This window comes from Eretmochelys imbricata, chromosome 2, assembly GCF_965152235.1.
Source record: "Eretmochelys imbricata isolate rEreImb1 chromosome 2, rEreImb1.hap1, whole genome shotgun sequence".
Taxonomy (NCBI): domain Eukaryota; kingdom Metazoa; phylum Chordata; order Testudines; family Cheloniidae; genus Eretmochelys; species Eretmochelys imbricata.
Window position 1 is genome coordinate 256,337,764 of NC_135573.1, and position 11,613 is coordinate 256,349,376.

General features: G+C 44.7%; 1 pseudogene; it reads right to left on the reverse strand.

Moving 5' to 3' along the window:
• Positions 1-8,836: 8,836 nt before the first annotated feature.
• Positions 8,837-11,613, reverse strand: LOC144260207 (sodium channel protein type 4 subunit alpha pseudogene; annotated as a pseudogene).

Sequence of the window (11,613 nt, forward strand, 5' to 3'; positions counted from 1 at the left end):
TGGCCACATCGTCAAGGTAGGTGACTGCATATTCTCCTAATCCCGCTAGGAGACCATCTACAAGTCTTTGGAAAGTGGCGGGTGCATTTCGCAGCCCGAAAGGGAGTACATTAAATTCATACAGCCAGAGATGTGTGATGAAGGCTGACCTTTCCTTGGCAGATTCATCTAGCGGTACCTGCCAGTACCCCTTGGTTAAGTCCAAGGTAGAGATGAACTGGGCCCGTCCCAGTTTCTCTAATAGTTCATCTGTGCGTGGCATTGGATAGTTGTCTGGGCGAGTTACAGCATTTAGCTTACGGTAGTCCACGCAAAAACGTATTTCCCCATCTGGTTTGGGAACTAGAACCACTGGAGATGCCCATGCACTTTCAGAGGGGCGGATTACACCCATCTGTAACATATCCTGGATCTCCCGTTCTATAGCAGTTTTAGCTTGAGGAGACACCCGGTAAGGTTGGACCCTAATTGGGTGAGCATTATCTGTGTCAATGGAGTGGTATGCCCGTTCAGTCAGTCCTGGGGTGGCTGAGAACGTTGGCGCGTAGCTAGTGCACAGCTCCTGGATCTGCTGTCGCTGCATACGCCCAAGGGTCATGGAGAGGTTCACCTCTTCCACACCACCACCACATTTCCCTTCGTAGTAGACACCTTCGGGCCACTCAGCATCGTCTCCTCCGTGGGCTGTAAACTGACAAACCTTTAATTCTCTGGAATAAAAGGGCTTTAGAGAATTAATATGGTACACCTTAGGCTTTCGGTTGGAGGTGGGGAATGCTATGAGATAATTAACAGCTCCCAGGCGCTCCTGGACCGTGAATGGCCCTTCCCACGATGCTTCCATTTTATGGGCCTGGAGCGCCTTTAAGACCATGACCTGGTCTCCTACTTTGAAGGAACGCTCTCTGGCATGTTTATCATATCAGGCTTTTTGCTCTTTTTGAGCATCCTGTAAGTTTTCTCTAGCAAGGGCTAAAGAGGTTTGGAGGGTGTTTTGTAGGTTGGTTACAAAGTCCAGAATGTTAGTTCCTGGAGAAGGTGTAAATCCCTCCCATTGCTGCTTCACCAACTGCAATGGCCCCTTAACCTCACGGCCATATACAAGTTCAAATGGGGAAAACCCTAAACTGGGGTGTGGTACAGCTCTGTAGGCAAAGAGCAACTGCTGCAACACTAGGTCCCAATCATTGGAGTGCTCATTTACGAATTTACGTATCATGGCCCCCAAAGTTCCATTAAACTTCTCCACCATGCCATTTGTTTGATGGTGGTAAGGAGTGGCAACCAAGTGATTTACCCCATGAGCTTCCCAAAGGTTTTCCATAGTTCCTGCCAGGAAATTAGTCCCTGCATCTGTCAGGATGTCGGAGGGCCAACCTACCCTGGCAAAAATGTCTGCTAGTGCCTGGCACACACTTTTAGCCCTGCTGTTGCTTAGAGCTACTGCTTCCGGCCATCGGGTGGCAAAATCCATGAAAGTCAGTATGTACTGCTTTCCTCTGGCTGTCTTTTTCGGAAAAGGACCCAGAATATCCACAGCTACTCGCTGAAATGGAACTTCAATGATGGGGAGTGGCTGGAGAGGGGCTTTGACCTGGTCTTGGGGTTTTCCCACTCTTTGGCACACCTCACAAGACTGGACATAGGTAGAAACATCCTTGCCCATTCCCTCCCAGTGGAATGACCCCCCCAAACGGTCTTTGGTCCTGTTCACCCCAGCATGGCCACTAGGGTGATCGTGGGCTAAGCTCAAGAGCTTGGCCCGGTATTTAGTTGGAACTACCAACTGTCTCTGAGGATGCCAGTCTTCCTGGTGTCCACCAGAAAGAGTTTCCTTGTATAAAAGTCCTCTTTCTACAACAAACCTGGATCGATTAGAAGAGCTGAGAGGAGGTGGGTTGCTCCGTGCCGCCGTCCAAGCTCTCTGGAGGCTTTCATCTGCTTCCTGTTCGGTCTGGAACTGTTCCCTTGATGCTGGAGACATCAGTTCCTGATTGGATTGTGGACCTAGGCTTGGTCCCTCTGGAAGCGATATAGGGGATGGAGCTGTTTCTGTTGACTGTGAACCGCTCTCCGCTGGGGCACTATGTTGGGATTCAGGCTCCGGCTGAGCCTCTTGTGTAGGGTTATCGGCTGCTGCCAGTTCAGGTTCGGTGGGGCCCTCTGGTGTTGAGGTTGCAAGTACTGGATTCAGTGCTGACACTGGGTCTGGTGTTGGTTGTTCGGCTGGTTCCGGTTCTGGGACTGGTTCCGTCTGGGTCTCTGGGACTGGATCCACTACTGCTGTTGCAGACATTGGCCTGGGGTCCAGGTCCATCACCTCTGACCGGGTCCTGATAGAAGTTTTCGGAACAGAGCTAGGCCTCACGGATTGTTTAGCCTGGCTGCGGGTGACCGTTCCCACCCTCTTGGCCTGCTTCACATGATTGGCCAAGTCTTCCCCCAACAGCATGGGGATGGGATAATCATCATAGACTGCAAAAGTCCACATTCCTGACCAGCCCTTGTACTGGACAGGCAACTTGGCTGTAGGCAAATTGAAAGAGTTGGACTTGAAGGGTTGAATCGTCACTTGGATCTCTGGGTTGATTAAATTGGGGTCCACTAAGGAAGCATGGATAGCTGACTTTTGTGCTCCGGTGTCCCTCCACGCGGTGACCTTCTTCCCGCCCACACTCACAGTTTCCCTCCGCTCCAAGGGTATCTGGGAGGTATCTGGGCCTGTGGACCTCTGGTGTGATTCCGGTGCAATGAACTGTAATCTGTTGGGGTTCTTGGGGCAGTTGGCCTTTACATGCCCCAGCTCGTTACATTTAAAACATCGTCCAGCTGATGGGTCACTGGGGCGAGGAGGGTTGCTGGAGAATGGGGTGGTGGGACGATAAGGGGTCTGGAGGGTTCTTTGGGAGGTAGGTGGGGCTTTGGGCGGCCCCCGGTAATAGGGTGTGGTCTGGGGTGGTCCCTTCTGGTCTCTGCTCCAACTGCGACCAGTTTTCTTCTTCTCTGCCACCTCCACCCATCTGGCTCCAATCTCTCCTGCCTCGATTACAGTTTTGGGTTTCCCATCTAGGATGTATCTTTCTATTTCCTCAGGAACACCCTCTAAGAATTGTTCCATTTGCATTAGGAAGGGCAAATTTACTGGAGATTCAACACTTGATCCTGATATCCAGGCATCCCAATGTTTCACAATGTGGTAGGCATGTCGGGTAAATGACATGTCTGGTTTCCACCTTAGGGCTCGGAACCTCCGACGAGACTGCTCGGGTGTTATTCCCATTCTGACTCTCGCCTTGGATTTAAACAGTTCGTACTTGTTCATGTGTTCTTTAGGCATTTCAGCTGCCACCTCAGCTAAGGGTCCACTGAGCTGCGGCCTCAGCTCTACCATGTATTGGTCAGTAGAGATGTTGTACCCAAGGCAGGCCCTTTCGAAGTTTTCTAAGAAGGCCTCAGTATCATCACCTGCCTTGTAGGTGGGGAACTTTCTGGGATGGGAAGTGGTACCTGGAGAAGGATTGCTAGGGTTTGTTGGTATATTCTGCTGGGCCTTTATCCTCTCCACCTCCTCCACATGCTTCCTCTCTTTTTCCTTCTCCTCCTCCACATGCTTCCTCTCTTTTTCCTTCTCCTCCTCCACATGCTTCCTTGCCTCCATTTCCCTCTTGTGGGCAGCCTCCTGTACCTCCTTCTCCAGCCGCATGAGTTCTATCTGTCTTTCATGTTCCCTTTGTTTTTCCTCAGCCTGAAATTTGGCTAATTCCAGCTGTAGTCGAGCTGCGGATTTTGTCATTCTAACCTCTCTGTTTTTAACTAACTTTACACCCGAGGTTTAGAAATAAACAAACAAAACTTGGCTGTAAAATTTTGCTGTGCTGGAATAGAATACCTATTCTCTGATAGTGATTGTCAGCCTACAGAAAAAGACAATTCCCTTGTCTCTGCTCTGGGCCCAAATTAAAGCAAAAAACCTCCAACTACTTGGAAACCTGCTTACCCAGCCCAAAGAAAAAGCAAATGGGTAGAACACACCCCCTCTATTTACTTTTAGGAAGAAAAAACTCTGGGTTGGAAGACTGTGAATTTCCCTGCAGGAGTTAAGTACCCTGCCTCCAGGCAAAGAAAACCTGCAATTCACAAAGATAATCCCCTTTTGTCTCTGCTTGGCCACAAAGCAGAGAAAAAACAAGCTGCTTTCAGTTTCAGCTGCTCCAAAGGAAAAAAAAAATTCCTTTTTAAAATCTGTATTTCTAGTTCAAAAAATCTCAACTGGATCTCAAAATGATTTCAGGTTAATCCCACCACTATGTCACCATGTCAAGGTTCCTCCCCAACTCTGAACTCTAGGGTACAGATGTGGGGACCTGCATGAAAAACCTCCTAAGCTTATCTTTACCAGCTTAGGTCAAAACTTCCCCAAGGTACAAAATATTCCACCCGTTGTCCTTGGACTGGCCGCTACCACCACCAAACTAATACTGGTTACTGGGGAAGAGCTGTTTGGATGCGTCCTTCCCCCCAAAATACTTCCCAAAACCTTGCACCCCACTTCCTGGACAAGGTTTGGTAAAAAGCCTCACCAATTTGCCTAGGTGACTACAGACCCAGACCCTTGGATCTTAAGAACAATGAACAATCCTCTCAACACTTGCACCCCCCCTTTCCTGGGAAATGTTGGATAAAAAGCCTCACCAATTTGCATAGGTGACCACAGACCCAAACCCTTGGATCTGAGAACAATGAAAAAGCATTCAGTTTCTTACAAGAAGACTTTTAATAAAAATAAAAGTAAATAGAAATGAAGAAATCCCCCCTGTAAAATCAGGATGGTAGATATCTTACAGGGTAATTAGATTCAAAAACATAGAGAACCCCTCTAGGCAAAACCTTAAGTTACAAAAAAGATACACAGACAGAAATAGTTATTCTATTCAGCACAATTCTTTTCTCAGCCATTTAAAGAAATCACAATCTAACACATACCTAGCTAGATTACTTACTAAAAGTTCTAAGACTCCATTCCTGGTCTATCCCCAGCAGAAACCAGCATATAGACAGACACACAGACCCTTTGTTTCTCTCCCTCCTCCCAGCTTTTGAAAGTATCTTGTCTCCTCATTGGTCATTTTGGTCAGGTGCCAGCGAGGTTACCTTTAGCTTCTTAACCCTTTACAGGTGAGAGGAGCTTTCCCCTGGCCAGGAGGGATTTCAAAGGGGTTTACCCTTCCCTTTATATTTATGACACATACAAAGTATTAATTGTTCTTTTTTCCACTTAAAGAAGAAATATAAAGTTGACATTTTTGGATACAAATAGCTTAATGTGTCCTGCAGTGTCTTTGGGGTTAACCAACCAGTGGAACAATTTACCAAGAAATGTGTTGGATTCTCTATCACTTGAAGTCTTTAAATCAAGACTGGATGGCTGTCTAACATATATCCTCTAGCTCAATCAGACGTTATGGGCTTGATTCAGGAATTACTGGATGAATTCTATAACCTATAATATTCAGAATGTGAGACTAGACAATCACAAGTGTCCTTTCTATCTTTAAAATCTATGGGTCTATGAATCCACTGATCTTTTCTTGCTGTTTTGTATTTTTAATTCTTTATTCTGTAATCTTTAATAAATCAATCAGGAGAAAGCAGCAGCATCTATCGTGCTTTCAGGCTGGCATTTTCAAAGGATTGTAAAGGAGATACATACCCAACTCTCTCTGAATTTCAATGTAATTTGGGCACCTAACTCCCCTAATGCTCTTTACAAAATCCACCGTTAGGTAGTAAGTAAGTAAATATTTTAAACAAGGAGGCAAATTCTTCAATGGGGGTGGCTGCATGGGATGTAATTCAGGGCAAAATTTAGCTTAATATCAGTGTACTTGGAGGATACAGCACTGATATATTGTTATAAGTATTTCCTTTAATACAGACTTGCACAGAAAGTTACCTGAGGTTCTATGGAAGTTCCAAATATATTACAAATGTAACAGCTATATTTCAGTTCTCAAGTTAAAAAAATAAATAGGATAAAAGCCAACCGTACAAAGGTTTTGACACTAATTTTGCAATTTTAGAGAGTTTTGAATGTGTTTAGTTAAGACCTACTTCAGACTCATTTTATTAGAATATTTGAATAAAATGTGACATAGTTTTTAATTGCAATTTGTTTCATAGGGTCTTGCAAAAATAAAATAAATTACGTTTAATCGTGAAGCATTTGGCAGAAAACTATTCTGTATTATCATCAATGGTCACCTAATCTTTTTAGGATATCACTCTATTACATAGCTTCTTTATTTTTATTATACGGAGTTTTCACATTAAGACAAAATATTTTCTAAGTAAAGCAACAAATAATTATAAAGAATTATTTATTACCTTATTATTCTTGTCATTTTTCATCTGTATCTGCAAGTACTGTTCTCACTGCCTGTAACAAGTATTTTCAGATCTCTTGTTTGAATAGATAGATATTTTTGCTAAAGTCTTATATTTGTCAGCATTTCTCAAACTGGGGGTAGCAATGGTATCGTATGGGGGGGTCACCATATTGCCATCCTTACTTCTGCGCTGCCTTCAGAGCTGGGCAGTCAGAGAGTGGCAGCTGCTGGCCGGGCGCCCAGCTCTGAAGGCAGTTTTGCCACCAGCAGCAGTGCAGAAGTAAGGGTGGCATGGTATGGGTGGGGAGAATCATCACAGCCCGAAAAAAAAGTTTGAGAACTCCTGGTTATGTGATTGTACTCCTTCTCTAATAAAATGAAAGATGGAAATAGGGGATAGGATAGATTCTGACAAAATAGACAAAGACACCTAGACATCTGAGCTTTTAAATACAAAATCTTAATTAAGCCTCTCTTCTCAATAATTTTGTGACACCCAGCTTACTTCAGCTGACCAGCCTTAACACAACAAAGCAGTCAAAGCAATGTTGATACAGACACCCGACAAGTAAACAAGCTGATCTCACAGCCAGTAGGGAAAAACAACTACTCCCAGAATCTTCTGTCTAGATACACATGCCTTGAATTTGTATCAGATTACCAGGTAATATTTTCTGTGACAGGTTGGCTGCAGTATGATGATGAAAAATTGTATATACCACTTTATCTCCAAAGCACTTTAAAAACTTTAATGGATTCACACAACACCCTATAGCCTTCTTTCTCCCTCCCCTGTCTCCCCTCGTCGTTCCCTCCCACACACCTTTTCTAACAAATTGGGATACAGACACGTTAAGGGCAAATTTTCAAATGTAGATGCTTAAAGTGAGGCACCTAAATAAAAACAGTTTGATCTTCAAAATGTTCTGAGCACCAATAACTCTCTCTGAAGTGAGTGGAAGATGCATGTGCTCTGCAATCTGAAAACCAGGCCACTTTTACTTAGGTGCCTAAATATAAAAATTAGGCAATACCATTCCCAACATATACAGTAAATGTTGCCTTTTACTACAGTAAAACATGTTTTTTTAAACAAACACAAGGTCATATAATGCTATAAACAAACATACTTATATTACTCAAAATAAATTTATACAGCCAGGCTTTATCTGTGGATAGATATCATAGAATCATAGAATATCAGGGTTGGAAGGGACCTCAGGAGGTCATCTAGTCCAACCCCCTGCTCAAAGCAGGACCAATCCCCAACTAAATTATCCTAGCCAGGGCTTTGTCAAGCCTGACCTTAAAAACCTCTAAGGAAGGAGATTCCACCACCTCCCTAGGTAACGCATTCCAGTGTTTCACCACCCTCCTAGTGAAACAGTTTTTTCCTAATATCCAACCTAAACCCCTCCCAGTGCAACATGAGACCATTATTGCTTGCTCTGTTATCTGCTACCACTGAGAACAGTCTGGATCCATCCTCTTTGGAACCCCCTTTCAGGTAGTTGAAAGCAGCTATCAAATCCCCCCTCATTCTTCTCTTCTGCAGACTAAACAATCCCAGTTCCCACAGCCTCGCCTCATAAGTCATGTGTTCCAGTCCCCTAATCATTTTTGTTGCCCTACGCTGGACGTTTTCCAATTTTTCCACATCCTTCTTGTAGCGCGGGGCCCAAAACTGGACACAGTACTCCAGATGAGGCCTCACCAATGTCGAATAGAGGGGAACGATCACGTCCCTTGATCTGCTGGCAGTGCCCCTACTTATACATCCCAAAATGCCATTGGCCTTCTTGGCAACAAGGGCACACTGTTGACTCATATCCAGCTTCTCATCTACTGTAACCCTCGGTCCTTTTCTGCAGAACTACTGCCTAGCCATTCGGTCCCTAGTCTGTAGCGGTGCATGGGATTCTTCTGTCCTAAGTGCAGAACTCTGCACTTGTCCTTGTTGAACCTCATCAGATTTCTTTTGGCCCAATCCTCCAATTTGTCTACGGCCCTCTGTATCCTATCCCTACCCTCCAGCGTATCTACCTCTCCTCCCAGTTTAGCATCATCTGCAAACTTGCTGAGGGTGCAATCCACACCATCCTCCAGATCATTTATGAAGATATTGAACAAAACCGGCCCCAGGACCGACCCTTGGGGCACTCCACTTGATACCGGCTGCCAACTAGACATGGAGCCATTGATCACTACCCGTTGAGCCCGACAATCTAGCCAACTTTCTGTCCACCTTAGAGTCCATTCATCCAGCCCATAATTCTTTAACTTGCTGGCAAGAATACTGTGGGAGACTGTGTCAAAAGCTTTGCTAAAGTCAAGGAACAACATGTCCACCGCTTTTCCCTCATCCACAGAGCCAGTTATCTCATCATAGAAGGCAATTAGATTAGTCAGGCTTGACTTGCCCTTGGTGAATCCATGCTGACTGTTCCTGATCACTTTCTGTGTTGGTATGAAAAAGAGGCCTGTTTCACAGAACACTGAATCAAATGGGACTGGAAGGCCCTTTGGATAATAATGGCAGAAAGCTCCTTTTGTCTTCTTTTAAGGGTAGTTTGATTGGTTTATAAGCAAGCTTGGATGGAATGGCAATCTTAAGCTTTTTCTCCATCATTAGTTTGTCCATCTCCCCAGATTCTCCTGTTTGATAAAAGCAAGCAAAATATCCCAGTAGTAGATCCTATCTCCACTAACTATAGGAAGGTCCATTGCTATAAGCTGAATTTTGTTGGGTTCTGATACACGTAAGGGTTTTTCCAAAGCATCTGCAAAGTCTGAAAGTGCAGAATACTCAATAAACTGAGTCGCCTCAGAATCAAACTTCCCCCATATTTCATAAAACATATCAAAGTCATCTTCACATAAAGGCTCTGTACTTTCCTCAGTAGCAACATTCAAGTTCTCTAAAATAACAGCTATATACATGTTTATAACAATAAGAAATGATATAATGACATAACTTACAAAATATATAATTGCTACAGAGCTATTTACACAAGTAGTATTGTCTCTAGGTTGTATCTTTAACTTTCAGAGTAACAGCCATGTTAGTCTGTATTCGCAAAAAGAAAAGGAGTACTTGTGGCACCTTAGAGACTAACCAATTTATTTGAGCATAAGCTTTCGTGAGCTACAGCTCACTTCGTCGGATGCATTCTGTGGAAAGTGTAGAAGATCTTTTTATATACACACAAAGCATGAAAAAATACCTCCCCCCACCCCACTCTCCTGCTGGTAATAGCTTATCTCAAGTGATCACTCTCCTTACAATGTGTATAATAATCAAGTTGGGCCATTTCCAGCACAAATCCAGGGTTTAACAAGAACGTCGGGGGGGGGGGTGAGGGTAGGAAAAAACAAGGGGAAATAGGCTACCTTGCATAATGACTTAGCCACTCCCAGTCTCTATTCAACCCTAAGTTAATTGTATCCAATTTGCAAATGAATTCCAATTCAGCAGTTTCTCGCTGGAGTCTGGATTTGAAGTTTTTTTGTTGTAAAATAGCGACTTTCATGTCTGTAATCGCGTGACCAGAGAGATTGAAGTGTTCTCCGACTGGTTTATGAATGTTATAATTCTTGACATCTGATTTGCGTCCATTTATTCTTTTACGTAGAGACTGTCCAGTTTGACCAATGTACATGGCAGAGGGGCATTGCTGGCACATGATGGCATATATCACATTGGTGGATGTGCAGGTGAACGAGCCTCTGATAGTGTGGCTGATGCGATTAGGCCCTGTGATGGTGTCCCCTGAATAGATATGTGGGCACAGTTGGCAACGGGCTTTGTTGCAAGGATAGGTTCCTGGGTTAGTGGTTCTGTTGTGTGGTATGTGGTTGCTGGTGAGTATTTGCTTCAGGTTGGGGGGCTGTCTGTAGGCAAGGACTGGCCTGTCTTCCAAGATTTGTGAGAGTGTTGGGTCATCCTTCAGGATAGGTTGTAGATCCTTAATAATGCGTTGGAGGGGTTTTAGTTGGGGGCTGAAGGTGACGGCTAGTGGCGTTCTGTTATTTTCTTTGTTAGGCCTGTCCTGTAGTAGGTGACTTCTGGGAACTCTTCTGGCTCTATCAATCGGTTTCTTCACTTCCGCAGGTGGGTATTGTAGTTGTAAGAAAGCTTGGTAGAGATCTTGTAGGTGTCTGTCTCTGTCTGAGAGGTTGGAGCAAATGCGGTTGTATCGCAGAGCCTGGCTGTAGACGATGGATCGTGTGGTGTGGTCAGGGTGAAAGCTGGAGGCATGCAGGTAGGAATAGCGGTCAGTAGGTTTCCGGTATAGGGTGGTGTTTATGTGACCATCGCTTATTAGCACTGTAGCGTCCAGGAAGTGGATCTCTTGTGTGGACTGGACCAGGCTGAGGTTGATGGTGGTATGGAAATTGTTGAAATCATGGTGGAGTTCCTCAAGGGCTTCTTTTCCATGGATCCAGATGATGATGTCATTAATATAGCGCAAGTAGAGTAGGGGTGTTAGGGGACGAGAGCTGAGGAAGCGGTGTTCTAAGTCAGCCATAAAAATGTTGGCATACTGTGGGGCCATGCGGGTACCCATAGCAGTGCCGCTGATCTGAAGGTATACATTGTCCCCAAATGTAAAATAGTTATGGGTAAGGACAAAGTCACAAAGTTCAGCCACCAGGTTAGCCATGACATTATCGGGGATAGTGTTCTTAACGGCTTGTAGTCCATCTTTGTGTGGAATGTTGGTGTAGAGGGCTTCTACATCCATAGTGGCCAGGATGGTATTATCAGGAAGATCACCGATGGATTGTAGTTTCCTCGGGAAGTCAGTGGTGTCTCAAAGGTATCTGGGAGTGCTGGTAGTGTAGGGCCTGAGGAGGGAGTCTACATAGCCAGACAATCCTGCTGTCAGGGTGCCAATGCCTGAGATGATGGGGCGCCCAGGATTTCCAGGTTTATGGATCTTGGGTAGTAGATAGAATATCCCCACAGAATGCATCCGATGAAGTGAGCTGTAGCTCACGAAAACTTATGCTCAAAGAAATTGGTTAGTCTCTAAGGTGCCACAAGTACTCCTTATCTTTAACTTTGGAGCACAAGAGTCAAATCTTGTCCCTACGAAAGGGTTAAGAAGGCCATCTCAGCCGGCTGACATTGTGATCTGGAAGAGACAGAGCATGCTGCCACCAAAGGTTTGGAAGTTGAAAATGTTATCAATCCCACCCAATTAGCACAGGCGAAGTAAGCCAT